General features: G+C 47.7%; 2 protein-coding genes across 3 annotated transcripts in view; one reads left to right on the top strand and one right to left on the bottom strand.

Moving 5' to 3' along the window:
* The window catches only part of TTI2 (TELO2 interacting protein 2), a 748,585-nt gene that overhangs the window by 153,114 nt on the left and 570,870 nt on the right, over positions 1–24,601 (top strand). The gene's annotated exons all lie outside the window — the stretch shown is intronic.
* LZTS1 (leucine zipper tumor suppressor 1) overlaps positions 1–24,601 on the bottom strand; it is a 50,166-nt gene that overhangs the window by 22,662 nt on the left and 2,903 nt on the right. Inside the window, exon 1 of one of the 2 annotated variants that reach the window (XM_050940012.1) lies at positions 19,965–20,028. The exons of the other annotated variant lie outside the window; for it this stretch is intronic. The gene's annotated coding sequence lies outside the window, so the exon portion shown is untranslated. Of the gene's footprint in view, positions 1–19,964; positions 20,029–24,601 lie in introns of those variants that run through there. 2 annotated transcript variants of the gene reach the window in all.

Here is a 24,601-nt window from a genome sequence, read left to right as displayed (position 1 = left end):
ACCAGGGCTAACACTGTGTGCCTGGCCCTAACAGACATCTTTGCCAGGGTAGGTTGGCCCTCTGACATCCTTACAGATTCAGGGTCTAATTTCCTGGCAGGGACCATGGAAAAACTGTGGGAAACTCATGGGGTGAATCACTTGGTTGCCACCCCGTACCACCATCAAACCAATGGCCTGGTGGAAAGGTTCAATGGAACTTTGGGGGCCATGATACGAAAATTCATCAACGAATTCTCCAATAATTGGGACCTAGTGTTGCAGCAGTTGCTGTTTGCCTACAGGGCTGTACCACATCCCAGTTTAGGGTTTTCACCATTTGAACTTGTGTATGGTCACGAGGTTAAGGGGCCATTACAGTTGGTGAAGCAGCAATGGGAGGGGTTTACGCCTTCTCCAGGAACTAACATTCTGGACTTTGTAAGCAACCTACAAAGCACCCTCCGACACTCTTTAGCCCTTGCTAGAGAGAACCTAAAGGATGCTCAAGAAGAGCAAAAGGCCTGGTATGACAGACATGCCAGAGATCGGTCCTTCAAGGTAGGAGACCAGGTTATGGTCTTGAAGGCGCAACAGGCCCATAAGATGGAAGCATCATGGGAAGGGCCCTTCACGGTCCAAGAGCGCCTGGGAGCTGTAAACTACCTCATAGCATTTCCCAATTCCTCACTAAAGCCTAAAGTGTACCATGTTAATTCTCTCAAGCCTTTCTATTCCAGAGACTTACAGGTTTGTCAGTTTACAGTCCAGGGAGAGGATGCTGAGTGGCCTGACGGTGTCTACTACGACGGGAAAAAAGACGGTGGCGTGGAAGAGGTGAACCTCTCAACCACTCTGAAACGTCTGCAGCGGCAACAAATCAAGGAGCTGTGCACTAGCTTCGCCCCATTGTTCTCAGCCACCCCAGGACGGACTGAACGGGCATACCACTCCATTGATACAGGTAATGCTCACCCAATCAGAACCCCACCCTACCGAGTGTCTCCTCATGCCCAAGCTGCTATAGAACGGGAGATCCAGAACATGCTACAGATGGGTATAATCCGCTCATCTACCAGTGCATGGGCATCTCCAGTGGTTCTGGTACCCAAACCCGATGGGGAAATACGCTTTTGCGTGGACTACCGTAAGCTAAATGCTGTAACTCGTCCGGACAACTATCCAATGCCACGTACCGATGAGCTACTGGAAAAGTTGGGACGTGCCCAGTTCATCTCTACAATAGACTTAACCAAGGGGTACTGGCAAGTACCGCTAGATGAACCTGCCAAGGAGAGGTCAGCATTCGTCACCCATGCGGGGGTGTATGAATTCAATGTCCTTCCTTTCGGCCTTCGAAATGCACCCGCAACCTTCCAGAGGCTGGTAGATGGTCTACTAGCTGGACTGGGAGAATTTGCAGTTGCCTACCTCGATGATGTGGCCATTTTTTCAGACTCCTGGCCCGAACACCTACTACACCTGGAAAAGGTCTTTGAGCGCATCAGGCAGGCAGGACTAACTGTTAAGGCCAAAAAGTGTCAAATAGGCCAAAACAGAGTGACTTACCTGGGGCACCAGGTGGGTCGAGGAACCATAAACCCCCTACAGGCCAAGGTGGATGCTATCCAAAAGTGGCCTGTCCCACGGTCCAAGAAGCAGGTCCAATCCTTCTTAGGCTTGGCCGGATACTACAGGCGATTTGTACCCCACTACAGCCAAATCGCTGCCCCACTGACCGACCTGACCAAAAAGACCCAGCCAAATGCAGTTAAGTGGACTGATGAGTGTCAAAAGGCCTTTACCCAACTTAAGGCAACGCTCATGTCTGACCCTGTGCTCAGGGCCCCGGATTTTGACAAGCCATTCCTAGTAACCACAGATGCATCTGAGCGTGGTATAGGAGCAGTGCTCATGCAGGAAGCAACAGATCACAACTTCCATCCTGTCGTGTTTCTCAGCAAGAAACTGTCTGAGAGGGAAAGTCACTGGTCAGTCAGTGAAAAGGAATGCTATGCCATTGTGTACGCCCTGGAAAAGCTACGCCCATATGTTTGGGGACGGCGGTTCCAACTACAAACTGACCATGCTGCACTAAAGTGGCTTCATACTGCCAAGGGAAACAAGAAGAAACTTCTTCGTTGGAGTTTAGCTCTCCAAGATTTTGATTTTGAAATTCAACACATCACAGAAGCTTCTAATAAAGTTGCTGATGCACTCTCCCGTGAGAGTTTCCCAGAATTCAGTAGTTAAAAAGTGTTCTTAAACTGTAGAAGTCTGTTAGTTATATACTTAGGAGTATATGTAAAGGTGTATGTGTTGTATTAATCTGTTTATTTTCAAGTTCTAGAAGGAAATCGCCGCCAGTGAGCTTCCCCACTGTCTGCAATTTGGGGGGCGTGTCATAAACAGATAGCTAAGGGTTAATGTCTCTTTCACCTGAAGCACCTGACCAGAGGACCAATCAGGAAACCGGATTTTTTCAACTTTGGGTGGAGGGAATTGAGTGTCTAAGGTCTTTGTTTTCTGGCTGCCTGCTTTCTCTGAGCTTTGGAGAAGTAGTTTCTATTTTCTAGTCTTCTGTTTCCAAGTGTAAGGACAAAGAGATCAGATAGTAAGTTATATGGTTTCTTTTCTTTGGTATTTGCATGAATATAAGTGCTGGAGTGCTTTGATTTGTATTCTTTTTGAATAAGGCTGTTTATTCAATATTCTTTTAAGAAATTGCCCTGTATTGTGTCATCTTAATACAGAGAGAACATTTGTACTTATTTTTCTTTCTTTTTATATAAAGCTTTCTTTTAAGACCTGTTGGAGTTTTTCTTTACTTCAGGGAAATTGAGTCTGTACTCACCAGGGAATTGGTGGGAGGAAGAAATCAAGGGGAGATTTGTGTGTTGGATCGCTAGCCTGATTTTGCATTCCCTCTGGGGGAATAGGAAAGTACTTTTTGTTTCCAGGATTGGGAACAGAGAGGGAGATTCACTCTGTGTAGTTTCACAGAGCTTGTGTCTGTGTATCTCTCCAGGAGCACCTGGAGGGGGGAAGGGAAAAAGGATTATTTCCCTTGGTTGTGAGACTCAAGGGATTTGGGTCTTGGGGTCCCCAGGGAAGGTTTTTCAGAGGGACCAGAGTGCCCCAAAACACTCTAATTTTTTGGGTGGTGGCAGCAGGTACCAGGTCCAAGCTGGTAACTAAGCTTGGAGGTTTTCATGCTAACCCCCATATTTTGGACGCTAAGGTCCAAATCTGAGATGAGAGGAATTATATATGTGCTAAGTATTATTATTATGGTTTGGAGGTATGCAGAGCTGTATACTAATTCCCTTTGCTAGAAAAACAGCTCTTCAAAGCCACCGTAGCACTTGGTTCCCCACAGCAGGGGTATAATGAAGATGTATCCTCTAGATAATTCAAGGGTTGGGTGGAGGGAAAGGGGGCAGGGTACAGGTTGCTGGTGGACAGAAATTAGTCCATAATCAAAACGAACTAAATTCAGATTCCATGGGAAGAAATGACTGAAAGGGAAATTGTTTGGTGGCTGAGTCATTGTAGCAGGGTGAACAATCGGGAGCCATTCTGCTTCCTACTGCTTGCTAAAAGCTTTTATGCTCCATGCCCTGATGTTAAGGTCACCTGTCTTTACCCCTCTGGCTGTGCGTAAGTGCCAGAGTCCCATCACTGAACGTCTTCCAGGGCGTTGCAGGATGGACTCGTCTTTACACAGGAATGAAAGTATATGTTGCTCCCCACAAAGAAAAAAATAAGAGTTTGTGTGCAAAGCAGATGCACGCATATCCCTCATGGAAATGCAAGGATAGGGTGGAGGATTGCATGGCAAGTGTGACAGCACAGTGAGGGACTGCCTGGGACATCCTTGTCCTGAAAAGGATGAAAGACACCATGGCCTCTCTGCCTGGGATAACATAGAGCACATGGCTTTCCTGACACACAGTGAGGAGAGCAATGAAGAGCACGGTGGTACCTAGGGTCCATTTCATAAGTGCAGCTCTAGCAGAGGCAACCTCAGCCCAGTCGCTACCCACTGAGCTGGGGAAGGTGCTCTTCTGGATCATCCCGCAGGCTGCTGTGTATGGAGCACAATAGCCCTGGTTAGATTCTTTGACGTAGGAAGGGGGCTCCCTTTTTAGATCGCCACATAGGGCTGTTAACCGTAGGCTGCTGTGAGTCTTGGCTGTTCACCTAATCTATCAGCCTCTTCTCAAGAGCTTTGTCCAGTCTGCTTTTAAATGTTCCGAGGTCCATCACGGCCTTGGGGAGATTGTTCCACAGTCTGTTTGTTTCTCCTAAATTTTCCTGTACTCAGTTGCATCCTTTCACTCCTAGGTAGACCTCCATGCACCACCCTAAACAACTCCTCTCCAGCCTAGATGTTCACTGCAGGCCATTTTCATGCCCCTGTTTACCCAAGCGAGACATATAGCTCTTTTAAATCTTTCCTGGTCTGTCATTTTCCCCAAGTCCTTAATCACTCCTATTGTTCTTCTCTGAGCGATTTCCAGACTGTCTAGCAAATCTCAAGTGCTGAGAATTAGACACTGTTTTCCAGGTATAGTTAACTTGTACCATAGCTATGGAGAGGGATTATTATATAAAGATTGAGAAAAATCCAATTAACTATTAAATATCACACACACACACACGGATTGTCATGAGCCAGGAGAAGTGGATTCTACATCCAGCCCTGGGTTTTTCTAAGTTTCAAACTCCAGTTTCAAACTCTTGGTCCTTATAAACCCAAGAGAGGAAGAAAACCCCCAAGAACTCAGAATATCCACTCGAATGCCTATATCTATTTGGGGAGATTAACGGAAATAAGTAAGAGCCAAGGCCTAAACACTGCGGTTTTTTCCCCTGGCTGTGATACATCAAGGCAATCAATTTTATGGACCCATTCAGAGTTTACTGATTAAGAGAGGTAATATGTGTGGAGGAGGATAATTTGCCACAGGGCACAGGAGAATTGGTGCAGAAATTCAGTGTGTGTGTGTGTGCGCGCACATATCTGGCCTATGCGTGTGTGTGTGTGTGTGTGTACATGGCAAGTAGCAATCACAAAGTGAAAACCTCCCAACACAGCTATCACCTTGGCAGGGCAAGACTTCAGGCAACACAAGCAAAGGAATGAAGAAAAGCAGCCATCATACTTACAGACATAGGCTGAGATTTTTCAAAGGTGCCTAACAGATTTTGATGCCTTAAAATCTCCTAGGAACCTATCCAACCCATGGAGTGCAGGCTTTGAAAGAGAGAAAGCTTTGGCTGAAACACACAGACATCCCTTTAACACACACCCCTTTAAAAGGACTGGCTACTCGCTAAAATTTCTGTGGTACCCTTGAGCCAAGTTTCTCAAGGAGCTTTATGCAGATCAGTAAAAGAAGGCACGCCATATTCCTATTTTACAGATAGGCAGACTGAGGCAGATGTTTAGGCCAACATTTTCCAAAAAATGGCCTCTGATTTTGAATGCTCAGCTGGAAGCGCCATGGGCCTGATTTTTAAATCCCCTGTAGTGCCAGGCGAGCTCTGGCCACTTGAAAAACAGACCAAAGACCTTTCAAGCAGAGAACCTGTAAATGGAAACACCCACAATACGAGGCTACTTTTGCCTTAAGGGGCTTGTGCCAACCCACAGAAGTCAGCGGCAGAGCTAAGAAAAGAACCAGCAGGTCCCAATTCCAGGGCTGTGCATTTAAGCTGAAGAACACATTTCCTTGCTCAATTTCTGGTGCATCTCTGGGAGATGGTTAGGAGCGTGTGGGAGCTGCTGGGACTTTCCGACAGCTCGGCAACAAGCATTTAAATAATTCGCATCCCTCCTACGCACCTCTGAACGTGTTTTTTTTTTCCCTTTTCATTTAAAAACTAACATTTGGAATATGCAGAGGAGTATGCACTCCCTGTGCTTCATTAACATAAAATGAAGGGCCTGCAAACTGACAGGCTGCAGAGAATTCTGAGCAGGAAAAGAAAGCCAGTCTCCTAAACTAATCCTATTGTGGCTAGGGCTTGGAAAAAAGAGAGAGAGTGTGAGTGAGTGTGTGTGTGTGTGTGTGTGAAAGAGATGCTGAAAGTGTGGTGTCTGTATGTGTGTTGGCAATTGTGTGTGCATGCATGAGTGTGTACGTGTCTATGTGTGAGTGTGTGATGAATCTGTGTGTCTATACATGTGTATGTGATGGAAACCATGTGCGTATGTGCGGTGAGTGTTTTTGAGTGTGTGTAGCACTGTCACTGTGAGTTTCTGTTGTGTCTTGGTGTGTGTTCTGTGAGGGTGAGCGATGATTCTGTGATGCTGAGAGTGTGGTGTGTGTTGTCTAGAACATGTAGTGTGGAAGGGGGGATGTCTCTAGCTGTCAATGTGAGCATGTCCATGTGCTGCCTGGGTGTCTATTGTATCTTTGTGTGTGTTCTCTATTAGCAGGTGAGGAGAAGTGTGTGATATGAGTGCATGGTGTGTCATTTGGCATATGTTTTTCTTTTTGAGTGTGTGTGTGTATTTGTGTGTTGCTTCTAGGCAAGAGTGAGGGGTGTGTGTGCATGTGTCTGCAGCAGTTTCTGATGTGTGTGGCATCTGTGTGTGTTTGCGTCAGTTTGCGGTGTCTGTGCATGTGTGATGTATCTGCTCATGTCTGTCTGTCAAGAGCCAAGGAGACATGGGAAGGGCGGAGAGGCCAGGATGGGAGCCAACATCACAGCCCCACTATTGTGTTAAACTCCCTTTGCGTCATTAACTTTATGAGTGCTGCAGATTTCAATCATCTCCATTCTAAGCCCCTGACCTCGCCTGATTAAAGGGGTTAAACACCATGACATTAAAATGCAATTCACCCAGTCACTTGCCAATTGACAGAGACAAAAAGAAAAGAAAAGACGGGAGCCTTCCCCCTGGCCCTGCCACCTCCTGGTAAATTAGCCCCACAGTTCCTGCTTGCTCTTTTGTATTTGCTGGTTCGGTTGTGAGTGCCCTGTGGGGAGGGGGTAAGTACACAGCGCACGGGCCCAGCGTTGGTCAGACTTCATTACCAACGCATTACATGTCAAAGCAGCTCTGGGGGACAGAATGCAGGGACCCATCAGGAGAGCCAGAACATTGTGATGCAAATAGGGGCCTGGCTGGCACAGTGTGCAAGGGGGCCTAGACAACAGGGCTGGGCTGAACAAAGAGATTATATCTTTGCCGTAGGGTATGGAGATCAGGGTGGGGGCAGATTCTGCGCAGGCATAACTGGGGTGCAACCCCACTGACTTCATTAGAGACAGCCCTGCTTATGCCAGGGATGCATCTGGCCCCAGGGTTTTGTCTGCACGTGTGTCTGAACAGTAGGGTAAACTGGTGATTCAATGGCAGAGCTTAGAGGCACGTCGCTCTGGTTGTGTCTGGCTAGATGACCCTTCATGGGATTTCAAAGGCCTGTTTAACTAAATCGAGGCAGATTAATAATACTACATCTCTCTTTAGGGTTAGGGTTAGTGTTACAGTTCAGTAACACAGGGACATGAGCAGGGAGCATGTCAGGGACCTTATAACAAACTCCCACATATGGCCCATTATCAATCTATGAAAGTAGCATGTATAGAAGGTAGCATGTGCTATTATTAATGTATGAAGGTAGGGTGACCAGATATCCCAATTTTATAGGGACAGTCCCGATTTTGGGGACTTTTTCTTATATAGGCACCTATTAACCCCCAACCACCGCCTTTCCGATTTTTCACACTTGCCCTCTGGTCACCCTATATGAAGGTAGCATGTATAGACTTCACTTGAGGTCAGGGTCCCATTGCTTTAAATGGTGTACTAACACACAGGGTATGTCCACACTTACCCCATGTTTCAGCCCACTGATCACCCCCACCATCTACATACAAAGCCCTTAAGCACCTGGTTACATGTGCTTTGAGCCCACGCTCGCTGGGTTACGAGTTACAGCCTGTGCTTTCCTTTAAGGCAGGCGCCGACCCGCCCATTTTGCTGTGAGGATGCAGCTAAAGCATGCGTAGCTGAGCTCATGTTTACATAGTCCTCCAATGTCATCCCACAATTCCACAGAACTCACTTCCCACTCGCCTCCAATGCACTAGAAGCTACCCATTGTTTACATACACTTGGCTAGTGTGGAACCCTTCATTCCAGGTGGCCTGCTTTGTTTTCTGCACAGTTCAGCCTTACCAGATACTGTTAGCTGTCCAGGGGAGCACACCAGGGTTCAGAGACTCTACCTGTCCTGAAGCAATTACAATATGGACAAGCCAAACTGAAGGTGGGAGGAAGGAAGGATTATTATCTCCATTTTACAGATAGGAAATTGAGGTACAAAGAGACTAAGGCCCAGATTTTTAAAGGTATTTAAGTCAAAATCAACTTAAAATCTGGGTCAAAAACTTGCCCCAGATCACACAGAGTCTAGGGCAGGGGTTCTCAAACTGGGGGCTGGGACCCCTCACCTCAGGGGGTCACGAGGTTATTACATGGGGGCGTCACAGGCTGTCACCCTCCACCCCAAATCCCACTTTGCCTCCAGCATTTATAATGGTGTTAAATGTATTAAAAAGTGTTTTTAGTGTATAAGAGGGGGTTGCACTCAGAGGCTTGCTGTGTGAAAGGGGTCACCAATACAAAAGTCTGAGAACCCTTGGTCTAGGGAGTTTGTGGCAGAGCCAGGAAGTGAATCCAGATCCCCTGGGTCTCAGGCCACGCTTCCTTCCTACTGGTAGCATTAATGACACTGCTATTTTGATGGGGAGGATATTTCCAGGATCAGCCCCATTTATTCGCAGCTTGTGGAATGCTAACTAATTTCTAGTGAGAGGAATCCACAGGGCCATCAGACCGTGACTCCCCATTTATCATGCTCGATAAAATTTCAGAGTGGGTGGTGACAATAGCCAGGGCTTGTAGGAAAGAAAATGCCATCCATTGCAGTCAGACTAGATGACTCTCCAGAGACTGAGAGAGAATCTCTAATTCCCTCTGGGAGTTGGAAAGGAGGAATGGAGTAAGGTAAAGTGGTCAGAGCACAGGTCCGGGAGTCAGGACTAGGCCCTCGAGAGCCTCTTGTGACACTCAAAACCAGGGAAAAAACACCTTCTGGTTTTGTGTATCACCACAAGCTTAAAACTCAGGCCAAATCTGCTGAGATTCGAGCGAATCTGGAGGTGACTGATGGTCTCATTCCAAAGCAAGAGGAACTCCATTGCTTGGCCATAAGCTCTGCAAAATTCAAAGCAAAGCACCAAGAAGTGCAACCTCTGCATAGATCTAAATCACAAGAGGACTGCAGCATGATCACCTGGGACAAAACACTGCTGCATTTCACACCGGGCTGCTGGGTCCTATCGCCAGTTTTGACACTGACTAACTGTGTGGTCTTGGGGCCATCTTTCTGCACTTCTATTTTCCCTGGATAAAATGGGGATAATGACAATGAGGAAGGTCCTTAGGAGACTTCAGTTAATGTTTGCAAAGTGCTTTGACATCCGAAGTGCTAGGGAAGCACAAATATATTTTTATACTAAGTAACATGAATGGAACAGGTTTCTTCATAGGCAGGGAGAGTGCTGTAGTCTCCTTGTTAATGAAAGAGTGCGATAGGACCTGAAGGAAGGAGGGGCATGAACAGACCAACTCCTGCCTTTGCAGGAAAAGAAAGAAAAATAAATCACATCCCACATTCCTTTTCCAAAACCGAGTCATGTCAAACCTGCCTCCCTCCTAGGGCTTTCCCTGGGAGAGACAAATCTCTCCACTCCAGGCATCTTTCTGGGTGGATTGAAGGAATTCAGTCTTATCTCATCACTGGCCCTTGAAGTGTACTTGCTTTGAAGCCATTTGCCCATACAGCTCGTCACCTCTTCCTTGCTAATTTTCACACACTCCTTCTCCCTCTGTTTACAAGCTGATCCAAGTCAAGAGCCTCTTTCCAGCCTTCCCTCTCTGTGTTTATACCACTCATCACCTCGGTGTGTCTCTCCTGCTCCCCTCTACTTTCTCTTCTTTATTATTAGCCATCATTCCTATTGCAGAAGCAGGTAAGGGTCAGGGCTGTGCGCACACAAGACAGAGAGTCCCTGGCCCCAGCAGCTCACAGGCTAGGATCTCGCACGCTCTCCCTCACCAGGTGATGCTCCCCATGTTCCAGCTGGCAATCACAAACGGCACAAAGGTGGAGCTTTGAGTGCTGCTTGAAGAATCTAACCCCCCCCCCCCCCCCCCCGGCCAAATGTTGCCAATTGTCAGAGTGAAAAGGACAAATATTCTATCTGGGGCATCTGACTTACATTTCCATTAAGAAATGGACTGAACCGAAACCCTGAAACCAACCAACCCCACACGTTTCTTCTAGGAGTGGGATCGAAATTTCATACTTGGCACAGGTCAAACTGCAAACCTCTAAACCGTGAATTGACCCCCCACAGAGCTAGGCCGATTGATACCAGCTGAGGACCTAGCCTTGGCCTCCTGTGTGCGAGGGGGTTTTCTATTAATCTCCTGTAATTTCTCCGCTGGTTTCCAGAGAAGGTTCAGGGAGAGCACAGGTCGTCTTCCTCTTCCCCAGATGGAGGCAGGTTCTTAGAAGCCTGCTAATTTCAGCCCTCCACAGAAGTGGCAGCGATAGCACTTTGAGTGCCCCATCAGCAGCGCCGACCCTGGTCCGCCCCCTGTAATCTTCACCCTAATTGTGCTAATGGGAATGAATTCAAACACTGCCCTTGCAGGCGCCATCCTTTTGGCGTTCAATAGTCGTTCCGCGCTGGTGAAGGGCCTCATTACAAGGCATTCATTCACTCTAATTCATTCATTGACATTCATTGGGATAATTCGGATAGCAGGCCGTAAGTGAATGGAGTCGGGGAGTCACAAAGCAGGCACATGTGTTCCGTCCTGATTTGCCATTAGTGAAGGGGGACACTTCAGATGAAGAATAACCAGCCTGAATTACATGTTACATCCACTCTAATAGCCTGGGAGTCCATCACACTTAATGTTGTTTCAATGAACACTGGGAGAATTCACACCCACTGGCTGCTGCTTATTATCGAAGCTGGCAGTAGGCTTGGCACTGAGTTCAGTGGGCTTGATGCCAGTGCAACACGAGTCTGTTGTACCATGTCTCGTACATGCAGCAACCGCTGGCAGCTGAGGCCAAACACTTGCTCAGGAGATCCTTCCACCTGCCCAGTAGCTAAAGATGTATTTGCTCAAATAGGAAAAATGGGACAGAAGAGAAAGATGACAAGGAATCTTTATAAAATCTGACCTTGGGCACTGTCTCGTTGTGCCAGTCAGAGATCAGGCCATGCTAGCATGAAGAAGCTCCTGCCCAAGCTAGAGTCCTCTGATTGAAAGGGATAGCAGGCAGTACTGAATTCCGAATCAGATTCCTTACGGGAGCCGGACACCTAAGTCATTATGCCAAGGTGCTCAGGATGCAGATCCTGGCTTGGGTCCTGATCCTGCAATTGGATCCAGGCAGATGGGCCCTTGAATCTATACTCCATGTGGGCATAAGGGTTCACTTGTGCGGAGCCAATTCTGGGCTTGGGGCCTTGTTTGGTTAGTTTTGGAATAAACCCTCGCTCTCATATTCAATTTATTCTGGTTCTGGCGGAGGCGTCATGAATTAACTCACTAGTCCTTTACCTTGGAGATGTGAGAGCCAGTGCTGTCTAACCTCAGAAATAAAGGGATGGGGATATTTTGGGTGATGGTGCGGATTTCTGCATTGGACATGGATAGGAAATATCCACCCAGAAGGGGCACATAACTGGAATAGGTGATTTCAGTAGGACAGCGGTGTGGGGATCCCAGAATGGGAATAGCTAGGACACTGCTAATGAGGGATTGCAGCGCTGCACATGGGGAGTCCAGGACTGAGGAAAACAGAGAATGCTACGGGTCAGGGACTGAGGTGCACTGGTAGAGCTCTGTCTGGGGAGCCCCGGACTAGAATACAGGGATGGCTGCAAGTCAGCAATGAGACACACTAGCAGAGCCACTTGGAGAGGAAACCGACTCAGCACCTGCCTCTGCTGTGCCTGGTTTTACGCTGTCTCTTCCGCCCCCCCCACCACCCCTTTTAAAAAAAAGCATGAACATTCCCATGATGGGAGAACCCTACAGAATGTAATAGCGGATTCTGTCCTTGCTATGGAACAGCTAACAAATCTACAGCAAGGCTCTCATTCACTGTAAAACCTGTGGGTCAGATCCTCAGCTGCTATAAATCAGTGTGGTCTGGCTGATGTCAGTAGAGTAACGCCAGCCTACGCCAGTGGAGGATCAGCCCGATGGGTGCTCAGAGTAATTTCTAAAGAACCCCACTGCATTTCTATAGACTCCTCATGCTTTAATCCCTGTGACATTGTACAGGACTTTCCTATCAGGGTCACCAATCAGTAACGTGAGCAAATATGTTTTTGAAATGCAATTTATTATTCTTTTCCCTCCCCAGTCAGGAGGGACCTAGAAGGGAAATAAACAAGGAACAGTTAGAACTGGTGGCTAAAATGCCCCAGCTGCAGCTAAAGGGCACTGTCCCCAGAAAGAGCTGAGCTTAGCACAGGCAGGCTCCGGGCCAGTAAAGCCCCCAGGAAAGTCACGAGATGGACAAAATGACCTAGTTGGATAGGGATGGACAAGGAGGGATCCTCTTGAGGAATCTGTGGCTGAGCTGCTCCTGATAAGATCAATGAGCTCGGCTGCAGCCCCCCTGGGTTAAACAGATTGTCCCTGTGCCGGCTGCTGTAGCTGATGCTTTGCATTCTCCCTGGCTTCGTGGGGGAGATAAAAGGGTTTGTTCTCTCACTCAGAGACTCTAGGGGGCGGGGGGGAGGGTGAGGCGCTCTACTGAAATCCAGCCTGCTCTCCAATGTCCATCAACTCAGCCCCACCTCTAGTCACCTGGTATCCTGCACCTTTGATCTCAGTCATACAGGTGTCAATCCATGGGTGCTGGTGCTGCAGCACCCCCTGGCTTGAAGTGGTTTTCATTATATACAGGGTTTACAGCTTGGTTCAATGGCTCTCAGACCCTCCACTATAAAAATTGTTCCAGCCCCCTGTGTAAATCCATTGACTTTAACGGAGTCACTCTCGAATTACATCAGCGTACATGAGATGAGAAGCAGGCTCTGTGTGTACGGGGACACTTGCTCAGGTTCATCTTCATTTCCATCAAGCCTCACTGTTTTACGAGTCCCAATCGCTGCCGTTCCTCAAAGACTGCCCATCAGAACCCTTATCTTTGCCCTGCAGCAGCTGGGCTTGCACCAACCAAGCCTTAGGATTAGCACAGCCCCAGATAAACTGCCAGAGATGGGGACTAGACTATGTGTTTCCTTCCCTCTGCTTAAAAGTGGACAAAGTGAACCTTTCCTGCCACCTTTCCCATCTGCTGGGGAATCACATACTGCCATGAACTGCTGAATAAATGTGAGAGAGTGGATAAACCTTGCCCCAAGAGCTGTTTGAGTTCCTCACAGCTAAGACCATCTCTGAGCCTTATAATTGCTACAAATCCACATGCAACAAGCAGGATTCCAGAGGCTTGCTTTTAGCTGAACTCAGAAACTCTAGGAAGGATTTGATTGCCCTGCAGGAGGTGCTGAACAATGCAGGGAATAGGTGGCAAAACAGCAGTTGCCTAATTTGCTCAGCTCTAGGTCTGATCACTCCACAGCCAGTGGTTAGAAATGGGGTAAGTAAAGTTAGGCCGTTTCCTGCATGAGGGTGCACCAGAAAAGCAAATATTTCCAGTGTGCTATGCCTGCTCTGAACTGCACTTAGGGTCCCTTTGACTTTCTCTCAATTGACCAGAAAACACACTGTTTTCATAGCCAAGCCAGCCTTCATTTGCAAAAATAAAATAAAATAAATAAAATGATTTCCATCGCAGGCACAGGCTCCTGACTCTCTCTCTCTCCCCCAACACAGCTGCAGTATTGTTAAATAGCTTCACACAAAGGATCAAGATGTTATTGTTACTGGGAGCTGTGCTTGAAAAGTTCCAGTCTTCCCTCCTACTAGAAATATACCTTGCCTTCAGTGTCAAATAATATGGGTGACTGCAGGGTCATGTTGCATTCCATAGGGAAATAAACTTATAGTCAGCGCTCTGAAGAATGGGCTGACTACTCGTGGATGCAGGTTTAATGGACAGCCATTGTGCACACTTCCCCTACGTCGCTCTGCATTTCAGTCCTCAGCCTCAGCATCACCTGCTATTCTAGTCCTCGGAGCCAGCCCCAGTGCATCTCAGTTCTGACCCATAGCACGCTTGTGCCACCTATATAGCTCTGCCAATGTCCCGCCATCCTATCTCACAGCATCTCCAATCCTGGGACCCCATACAACTCTATCAGTGCCCCTTGGTCCCGACTCACAGCCTTGTCACAACCCAGTTCTGGGATCCTCACCAGACAAAATGACATCACCTAGACTGAGGCAGCCCATGATGCTGCACTAAATGCATCAAGGTGCTTTTCAAAGATCCCCGTGAATCATGAAAGGATATTAAATCTTGGGCTTTGGGGTTTAAGCCATTCTCTATTAGAGATCAGGACGAGACCCATGCAGGGGGCAGACAGCTACTATCGTAGAGTTCTTACACCTTCCTCTGAAGCAGCTGGTGTGTCAAGAGTCAGGAGGCTGAACTAGCTGGGCCTTGGGTCTGATCCAGCCTGGCAGTTCCTTTGTGCCTCATGAAACCAAAATCAGCAGCTGCAGCCTATGCAGGGCAATGCTGCCAACACTACTACATTCTGCCCAAATACTGTCCATTGATTATTTCTCTCCTACATTATTTATTTACTCTTTTGAGTATCTGTATTGCAGTCACACCCAGAGGCCCCAGTCAGGGACTGGAGCATGCTGTACTAGGCTCTGTTCAGACATATAACGAAAAACTGTGCATCCTCGAAGAAATAATATCAGAATAAAGCAAAAAGAGAGACAGACCTGGAAAACCAAATGGCCCAAAGAATCCAATCTACTTTCAGCCTCCTTTTGTCACATGCATTTCCGAACCTCATCAGTGATTTAACGCCAGAGCACAGTGCACGCATGTGTCATATCAGTCATGCTCCCAGCACAAAGCAAACGTGTATGAGCCATAATTAAATATTCCCAGGGTGGTGATGGTGGGGAGATCATTTTAGTTTATTTAATTCCTAAGAGCATCTGGCTTTTCCCACTAATGAGTGACTAATACTGCAATTAAAGTGTCGCTAATTGGAAACTTAGCTTTGAATCTCCTCTTTTCTCTTACAAGTTTGTTGAATCTTTAGAGATTCAGGGTTCAAACCTGCAAGGCACTGAGTACCCCCAATCTCTATTGAAGTCAGACGATGTTCACAGGCTCTCTGTCTGTAAGAAATTCATGCTCTGCTGATATCAGACACAATTTCTTAGATAAGCTACAGACAAACACAGGGAGCTGGGACTAGGACCCTGATCCTTCAAGCGCCAAATTCACAGGACTCTAACCTTTGAATAACTATCTCCCCTGGTTGTGAGCTGTACCAGGTCCCCTCTCTTCCCATTACAAGTTCCTGGGAGAGATTTCTGCATAGTCCCCAATAGGTTTTCTAGCCACATGGTGACAAAGAATCCCTAGCAATGAATAGCTCTTAGGGGTGTTGGTGGTAGGCAACAGTTCAGGGTTAATGAGAGAGAACATGGCCTGTTGACTGACAGTCAAACCCACAACCTTTCCTGGAGCCTGGTCTACACTTACAATTTAGATTTACCTAGCCACCATGTTCAGAGGTGTTAAAAATACACCCACTCCTGAGCACTGTAGCTATGCCCACCTAACCCCTGGTGCAGAAGCAGCTAGGTTGATGGAAGAATTCTCAATCTAGCTATCACCACCCAGTTTGGTGGATTACCTACATGGATGGAAAAAAACCTTTCCGGTGATGCAGGAAGCATTTGCACAACAGCACTCTAACAGCATAATTCTGGCACTGCAGCTCTGCTGCCGCAGCACCCAGAATGTTGTAGACATAGCTTGGGTGTGCACCCTCCTAGCTGACAGATGCAAAGCGATTGTTCTCACTCCTGGAGGAGGGTGAACAGGACCCCGCATACCCAGCGCTGGTTATTTTTGGGTCCTGGAACAGTGCGAAGCTGACAGCTGATGCCGAGGTGGGTGACAGCTGAATGCCGAGCGCGGCTTTCGCTTCAGATCCGAAAGGCCCTTTTCACTCATCTATTTCTGAATCAATAAAACATGATCTGTCAAGACGGAAAAAAAACTACCCCCAAAAAGATGGTTGTAAGGGTCTGCCTTGGGTCAGGCGCTAATCAGCCCCCAGAACATCACTGCAGGGTGTTCTGCTGTGCTACCTCCGCGCTGAGCCACGCTTAGGAAGCAGGAAAAGGATTATCTCTTTGTCTTGTGCTTAATAACAATCAGAGAAAAAAGTGAAGGGCTAAGAGCTGGAGTTCAGCTGCATGGCCAGGGGCCTGGTTTCTTAGCTGAACTATCCAGACCTCTCTAAAGCTGGAAGTCACACGGAAAAGGGTTCCCAGATGGGACTCTAGGCACTTTCCACTTCCTGATCCCACCACAGATGCCACAAAATCTCCCTTCCTTGTGGCCCTTCCAAGACCGGTCTTTGAGAGTGACCAAGCCCTAATACATTCAAAAAAGGGGTGACCCCATCCCTGTACACCACCTGGACAACTGCTGCCTATGGAGGAGAGGTTGTGAATACCTCCATGACCTCTGAAGTGCTATCACCTAATGCCAGAAGCATGGATTTGATTTTCCCACACTGTCTCTATTTCCTGCATAAGCTCTAGCAGCTTGTAAGACAACAATCAAAACTGTCTGAATGTATTGGGCAATGTAAAGATGGCTTCATGTCAGCGGGTGATGGTGTCACATCACTGTTGTGATGATTTAATACTGCAGGTGTTAAAATGCCCGAGCCTTCTCTATACTAGGGCTCCTGCTATTGCTGCTATCAGTGGGAAATTTTAGGAGACAACCACAGTGTGGGCAAGGTAGGGAGGGGAGGGGATTTGCCTACAGTCAGCCAGCAGCAGAGCTAGAAACAAAACCCAGGTGTCTTGGCTCCCAAATTTCCAACCTAACCACTACACAGTTTGGTCTAGGAAAAGAAAGCAGTCCTCCCTAGCCCTGCTATTTATGATTAAAGCTGCAACGATGGATAGGAAACCCACTTCCTGGCAGTTAATAACCAGCTGGCATAGTGAAAGGCTTCAACCTCAGGCCCCTCAAGCCAGTCACTCCCCAAGTGCCAGGAACTGCTTGCCTCGGTTGTTACTGCTGTGAACAAACTCTGGAAATATACAGAGGGGAACTGATCTTTTCATGAACAGTGAAAAGTTAAAAGTTGAGCTGCAGGTTGCCATGGAGATAGGGTTCTGTTTGCAACCTTATCTTCTCTTTTCTTCCTCTTCCGACCTAATAAAGGGCAGCTGGTAACCAATGGAGAAGCAGGGCTCCATCAGTCTTGTTTGGATTGGAGCCTCTGACACATATACAGCCATGGGCACTTGACCGCCTTTCAGGGCACAGGATACCTGCAACAGCCTGCCACTTCCCACTCCCCCTACCTTGTACACACCAGAGCAGCACAGGCATCAATGGCCTGCAGGAGCGCTTTTTCACCTCGAGTTAACTGATTGCCATTTGACTCAAGGCAGCAAATATTATGCATGAGCTAGTATGGGCACTCCCCACATGTGTTCTGGAACACGTCTCCCCAGGGAAGAATTTGCCTCAGTAAGTTTAAGGCAATTCTGAGATTAGATACCATCATGACTGGTGACAGAAAGAGAAAGGAGGAAGAAAGGAGAGAGTATCCCAAATCTTAGCTTGGAAATTGACGGCCTGACTAAGAAACTAGCTCCCAGGAGAGAAAGGATATGGGGTTAGTGGAAGTTTCTGACCCTGACAGTCCAGCTGAAATCCCCGTGTTTCCTCTCCGAGAAAGTGTAACAAGGAGAATCGCTCTGAGAGCTGCCGCCATCACCAAGCTGAACATTTCAGTGTCACTGCTCAGGCATCTCTCCTGCTGGCAGCATAAATGGGAGCTGGTTTCTACTCTACGCTCTGACTTCCCATCTCCTTGAACTTTCACCTCCCTTCACTGCTGCTGTTCCATTCTCCTGCACAGCCCACTTAGCTCAATTGCTACATTAGCATTCCATGAGGCACTCGCATTCTGCTTCTCTTCACCCACATCCACCCCGACAGGTTTTTCTCCCTGCCCCCCTATTTTTGCTATCACAACATTCTTCCCGCAAGTGACCTTTCCTGGCAGAATAAGCAGGCAAGCCCTCCTGGTTGACTCCTTAAGCCCCTCATCTCCGGGTCAACTTGGGCCAAGCAATGCGTCTTCCTGGCTCTGCTGAGCTGTTTGCATCAGGATCACCACCAATTTCCATTGCACAAGCGCCCCTGTGCAAGAAGAGCTGGGACTCACAAATATCTTCCTCTGGTGCATTTCCTTCCTGCCCTCATAGTCATATAGCTACAGCATGACCAGGCCCCTCACCCCAGATAGAACCTCAAACCTTCATCCGTTCCTTTCAACAACGTTTTATGCCCCGACTGAAGGGAATCAGGTTTTATTCCCATTCGTGGTAACCTACTGGAGCTGCAAGAGTCTCACTGGCTAAACACATGTAATTGCAAGCCACTGATGGGTGCTAAAGGCCTGCCTCTGTGCCAATTCAAAAGGAAATAAATTATTTCTGCCTCCAAGTATGTAGCTACAGCTCTTTAGTCAAGCAGCTCATGCTTTTAGTTCTAGAGGTCAGCAGTTCAATCCCCAGTTTGTCAGCCATCACATAACTCCCCCAGTGCAGGTCATCATCTGGGATTGAATCAAAGACCTACAGTACTGCATCACAAGACCACCACCACCTGAGCTAAAGAAATAACTCCATTAGCCGACAACAATAGTAGGCTGTTAACTCTAATGATACAGGCACTAAAGGATCCGTTTTCTAAGTGGGGTGCAGCCAAGCTGGCGGTTCCAATTCCTAAGGGTTTGAACTCCCCTCTACTTAGAGTTTAGATTCATTCAAAACTAGTAGGCAAAGCTTGCTTATCCAAGCAGCACCCCATACTTCATTATCTGAAACACAGACATGTCCCCTGAGTGTATTCATTTTAATCTATGCACTGTGCAATTTAATATCTGCAGCTACAGACCTCACTGTGTAAGCCTTTATGTGCTAATATCAGACTTCTCTGCCTAAAGACTTGCGCCCTGTAGTCTCACAGTACCAATAGCTCACTAGCAGTCTTGTATTTAGTGCATACAAAGGGTTTCTCTGTCTGCCTATGGAAATTCCAGCATGCCCTCAGCATCTAAGCACCATAAGCAGAATTAAGAAAAGCAACTTATTTGAAATGACCATACTTTCTATTCCTCTCTTGCTTGCGCTGTCAATTATACCTGCTCTTCAGCCAAATCCATGGTGGTTTTCAAGTTCCACGTTATTGGACAAACATGACTCTACAGTAGTTGAAATAACAGCAAAGACAACGGCTGCATTTTGAGCGAAGTAAGGGAGCAGTCTGCAGAGCAGAGCTGGATTCAGGCTAACACATAAAGGCTTCCACCATTTTGAAGATCTCCTCTTTCTCTCCCCCTTCTCCTAGTGTTCTCAAGTGTGTATTGCATTCCCTCACTCCTGCTCTATTCGGCTAGCCTTAGATGCAGCAGCAGTTGCAGGAAATGTCTGGAAAATCCAATTCCTTTCTTGTATTTTCCTCCTTCTCTTTTTTGAAGCTTAGCCCATTGTGAAGTCCGCCCCTTTAATTCCTGGCTGCCAAAGGAGGCAGTTATATCAAAAGAGAAATGAACATCAAACTTGCAAAGAATATTCAATTAACTTTTAAACAAGATTGTCGGTAACCCGTTTGCAGAGATATCATTTAATTGTTATTTTTAAAAAATATACAGGCACTTACATTTCACAGAGGCATGTCTGCTGGTAGAGTAGCTGTCTATGCTGCTGCTGCCACTGATGTCTTGTTAAATGTCAATTAAAGATGTAAATGTTCCTTGCAATTTGCATGCTGAATTAGAACCTATGACATAGTTTTCTTTGCTTATGCAATATGGCAGCTCGCCAAATTCATCCCTCTTGCATCTGTGAAACCTCAATAAACTCCCCTTAGAAAATTCCATTGATGGCAAAAGGTCTTGCATTATTACACGGCAAATAAAATGAGCTTGTCAGATGCCTTTTCTCTTAAAGCAGGATGTAGGCAAGAGTCCAGCTGTGGGCTCTCTCACACACCTGTCGAGAGCCAGTGTCCTAAGCTAGAAAAATGCTCATCTCCCCAAAGCAATAGGCTCAGGAGATGAATCTTTGTAATAAATAATTGGGAATAAAATTATTGTAAGGAACTAGCTTGTGTGTACATGCACTGCTGCCCTCTGCTGCTTGCAATCAGGCTGTTTGTCACAGGCTTTATGTTGCAAACAAAGCTAAGGGAGATTCTCTTTTAGCTCAAGTGGTAGATGGGTGTGCTTTTAAAGCAGGAGGATCCTAGTTCTATCCCTGTTGTTTCCAGCCCGTGTGGCTGTGGTGAGCAGCATGGTGACAACACAGTGGTCCTCTCTTGCAGTCCTGGACCATGACAGGGTCCCTAGGTGTCATAGTGATACAAATAATGTAATAATAGCAAAGGTTCAGAACTGGTTAGGAAAAGCATCTAGACAGACTCTGCAAAACTTCTGAGGTCCCAGCCATTTATTAACCAGTCCCCAGCATCACCCCTAATTTTAGATCATGTTCACTTTTTCTCTGTAATCGGTATCTCTTGAAAAGAGAGCCTCAAAGGTCAACACAGCAATGGTGCTACTGGCTCTTTGCTTTGAATGTCCTCACTGGGCGTGGCTTGTGCACTTTTAGAGGGGGTTTTTTTCTTTCTGTTTGTGCACCTACAAAAAGTCTCTCACGGAAAACCACAAAGACAAATTCAAGAACAGCAAGGTAAACACGCAACATCAAATACATTAGGCAGCTGGTGCTTTTAAGGCCTCCTGGCCAACCAGCTGGGGGAAGCACATGACAGACGAGAAAGGAATACTGAGACATGCAGGAAAGTAAACAATCAGGCAGTAAGAAGAAATGCTCAAGTTTCCCACCAGTGCTAGATCCTCAGCGACCCTGAAGTCCGCAGGGCCTCTGTTTAGCCCCAGCTAGAGTTGATTGGAAACGTGTTTTGTGCCAATGTGCCAATTTGTCTCTGGTTTGATTAATTTTTGGTGACTCAAAGCCTGCCAGGCAGGTTTCCATGGAAAAACTGCATGTTTTCTTGCCAGCTAGGCTGCTGGGGATCTGGTCTTCCATAAGTAGGTCTATTTGAGTGGCATCCACACCAGCATTCAACTTGGCTTATCCTCTGTTGCATTGACAGCTACAGATGTACACGGGGTGCATAGAGTTCTCATGGGGTTAGTGCCTGGGGAACGGTACCTCTCTGCATGTCCTGAATGCCTGCTTTGAGAGCAAAACCCAGTGTCAAACCATATCACTCACTTCTAGGACAAGAAAAGGCTCCCGAAGGGAAGGAGGGAAGCTAACAATCTGGGATTAATTAGCTCAATCTGCTTGAGTCCAGTGTCCAATGGAGGTCTGGGACAATAGAGCAGCAAGCATCCCGGCTGCTAGTGTTACACCCGCAGGCTGAGGACTGCCTGAGACTCAGCCAGCCCTTTGCACAATCTCTAGTCTGCACCTGCAGGGTTACTGACACAGCATAGAGCTCCCGGTGGTGTCTTGCATGGGGCAGAGGAATGCTCCCAGCAGGATTTAATCATTTTACAGCCACAGGCTAATTATCACTTAGGTGGCATCCCAAAGCTTTCCCCCTCTTTCAGAGGGCCAGTCCATTGCCTCCCCCAGTTCTCTCTGTCCTGGGGCCCTTCTCTATCCATCCACCCACCCACCCATATGCCCTTCCCTATCAATCTCTCCCACACGGGTCACCAGAGTATCTGAATGCACGGACACCCTGCAACCTTCATCCTGCAACCCTGTGGTAGGTTAATGAGCAGGAGGGTATCTCGCTGTCCAATGGTTCTGCTGTTTTGCATCCCCGCCATAGCCTTTGGCCCTCCTACTCCACAGTCTGAGTAACCCTGCTGCTCTGCCCATGCTGTGGCTTCAAGCTCTTCTGCATGGCAGCCAGTGCCCCTAGCCATGCCGCTGTTGCTCCTCAAGGTTTGCTATCTAGCAGGCTCTTGAGAAGTTCCATCACTTTGATGTCTGTTTTATAGTTGGCCTCCTCAGTCCCTATAGCTCGAACCGCAGGCTAAGTCTCAGAGTGCGGCTGCTCTGGAGTGGGAAGGGGCAATTTCCAGCCTGAGGAGACTTACCCGTGCTCCTGCTCATTCAGCGAGCGTGCTGAGACTTGCAGTGCAGCGAAAGAGTTGTTGGAGGGGCTAACTGTCTGAGCACATACGTGGAGTGGGGTGCTAGTCCTCGTCTGCTGTGGCTACCTTGCTATGATCAATGTGCTAACTCAATCAGAGCTAGCAGGGGTGTGTCTACCCATGTCATTACACCTCCAGTTCCATTGTAGACATCAGTCACCACTCCTCTTGACTACAAACTCTTGATCTCTGACCCTCAGGCGTCTCATCACCTCTCCCATCCCTCCAGTCCATCTAAAGCCCTTTTGTTGGGACCATCCCTCTTTCCTGCTGTCCTGGTCACCTCACCATCACCCGCCTCCGTCCTGCACCTCTCTTTCCCTTTGACTCACTCCAAGCTCTTTCTCCTCTTTTCTCCTCACCTTGTCCTGGCTCCACCTCTGCTCTCATTCCCTCAGGCTACCCCGTTTCCTTGGCACATCCACTCACTTCCCAATGTCTCTTCATCGCTCTATCTTTGAGCGGATCATTTCGGTTTAAGCAGGGCCTGGACCTTGCTGAGCGCCGTGTGTGTTGCTAGGGGCAAGCCATGGTCTTTGGAGGTCGATCCTGGTCTGGACTGCAACCACACTGAAGTGTGGGCTTGTCAGAGGGCTGTGGTTCAGACCCATGTCTCTAACTAATACAATAATGCTTCAGCGAGGGCTCAGGAGTAGTAACCAAGACACACTGACAGGCCCTTGAGGGATAACTCACACTAGGTCACTTCTGTTCTCAGCACCCCTGACTCCAGCCTTGTTAACCAAATATGAAACCTCTCTCCTTGCCTGGGTCACCCTGTATCAGACTCCCTGCTCCCTCCCCTCTCACTGCCTCTAAAGAGACCAAACATGTCTCATCCCTGACGTCAGATGGCCTCTGTTCAAGGTCAGTCTGTTCTGTCCATTTCCACCCTGTGAATGTCAACCCTCCAGCAGCTGCCCCCTCACACTCTCCTGACAAGTGCCTGAGGTGTTCCCTGTGCTCCTTCTCCACAGCCCCATTGGTAGGAACTATCAGCCAGCCACTTTTGGGGAGGGCTCAGTGGAAGGCCCCCTTCCCTCACATCCAGCTTGCTTATCCAGCCAATCCCAGCTTGCAAGGGCAAGTGCACAGAGAAAAGGCTCAGCCCTCAGAGGAGGACTTTGGGTCTTTTATTAATACAGTCATTAGCGAGGGTACCAACTGAGGCATATGCCCATTCTCCCCAGCACGAGAGCAGAGTGCCAGCCTGGAGTACCTTTGCTTTTCTCCCCTCCAGTGAGTCTGGCACTGGGACACCTCTTTGTCCCCATTCTCCTGGAGACCTGGCTCGGGGAACCCTTGTTTCCTGCACTCCCAGAAAAGAAAGCCCAGCCTCATGCACCCCAAACCCACTCAGTTGGGTTTTTAAGGGAAGTAGCTTTTGAGTTCTCTCTTTCCTGCGAGAATCTAATGTTCGTTTGCCTCCCACCACTCTTCCAGCCCTGCCTGCCAGCGAAGAATGACTAAGGTGGTGGGTGGAAATAGAGTGAATTAAGAGCAATTTAGTAGCCCACAGTGCCGAGCGAGGGTGTCATGTCGGGAACTGGGTCTGTTACAGACACAGCCGGGTATCTCCAACACTAGTGAACTGACAGGGGTGAAGGGTACAATACAGTGTGTGTGTGTGTAGCTGAGATGTGAGAGACTGCGACTGTGGTTGTGATTGTGACAGAGAACGTACGTGTGCAAATGTATGTTTAAGACAAAAGGCTAGATTTTGTGTGGCAGCCCCATGTTTTGCGAGTGCACTTTTGCATGTGCAATTAACGGCACCAACATTTTTGGCAGCCACAGTGCATTGCACCAGTGATTTTTTTGCACTCAGAATTCATTGCACCAGTGATTTTGCATCCACAGATAGACATCCAAATGGCAGGGTTTGCATGCTGTCAAAATAGCTCCTTTTAACATTAGGTCCTGAATGTGGATATGAGACTCTGAAGCTTCGTGCAACGCCAAGTGCATCCAAGTGTGCCTGTATGGATTTAGGTGTGCTACTGAGAGTGCATGTGATTACAAGGGGGTGCATGAGGCTGTGGATGTGTTAAAATGAACCTGGCAGGCTTTCCTCTGCTGAGGTATTTAATCAGAGTCTGGAGTGACAGAATCAGGAATTCAGATAGTTCAGCCTCATTAGGACTTTTGTTCCAGGTGGTGC

Source organism: Gopherus flavomarginatus, chromosome 2 (genome assembly GCF_025201925.1).
Source record: "Gopherus flavomarginatus isolate rGopFla2 chromosome 2, rGopFla2.mat.asm, whole genome shotgun sequence".
Taxonomy (NCBI): Eukaryota; Metazoa; Chordata; order Testudines; family Testudinidae; genus Gopherus; species Gopherus flavomarginatus.
This window is presented reverse-complemented; position numbering and strand designations above follow the sequence as displayed.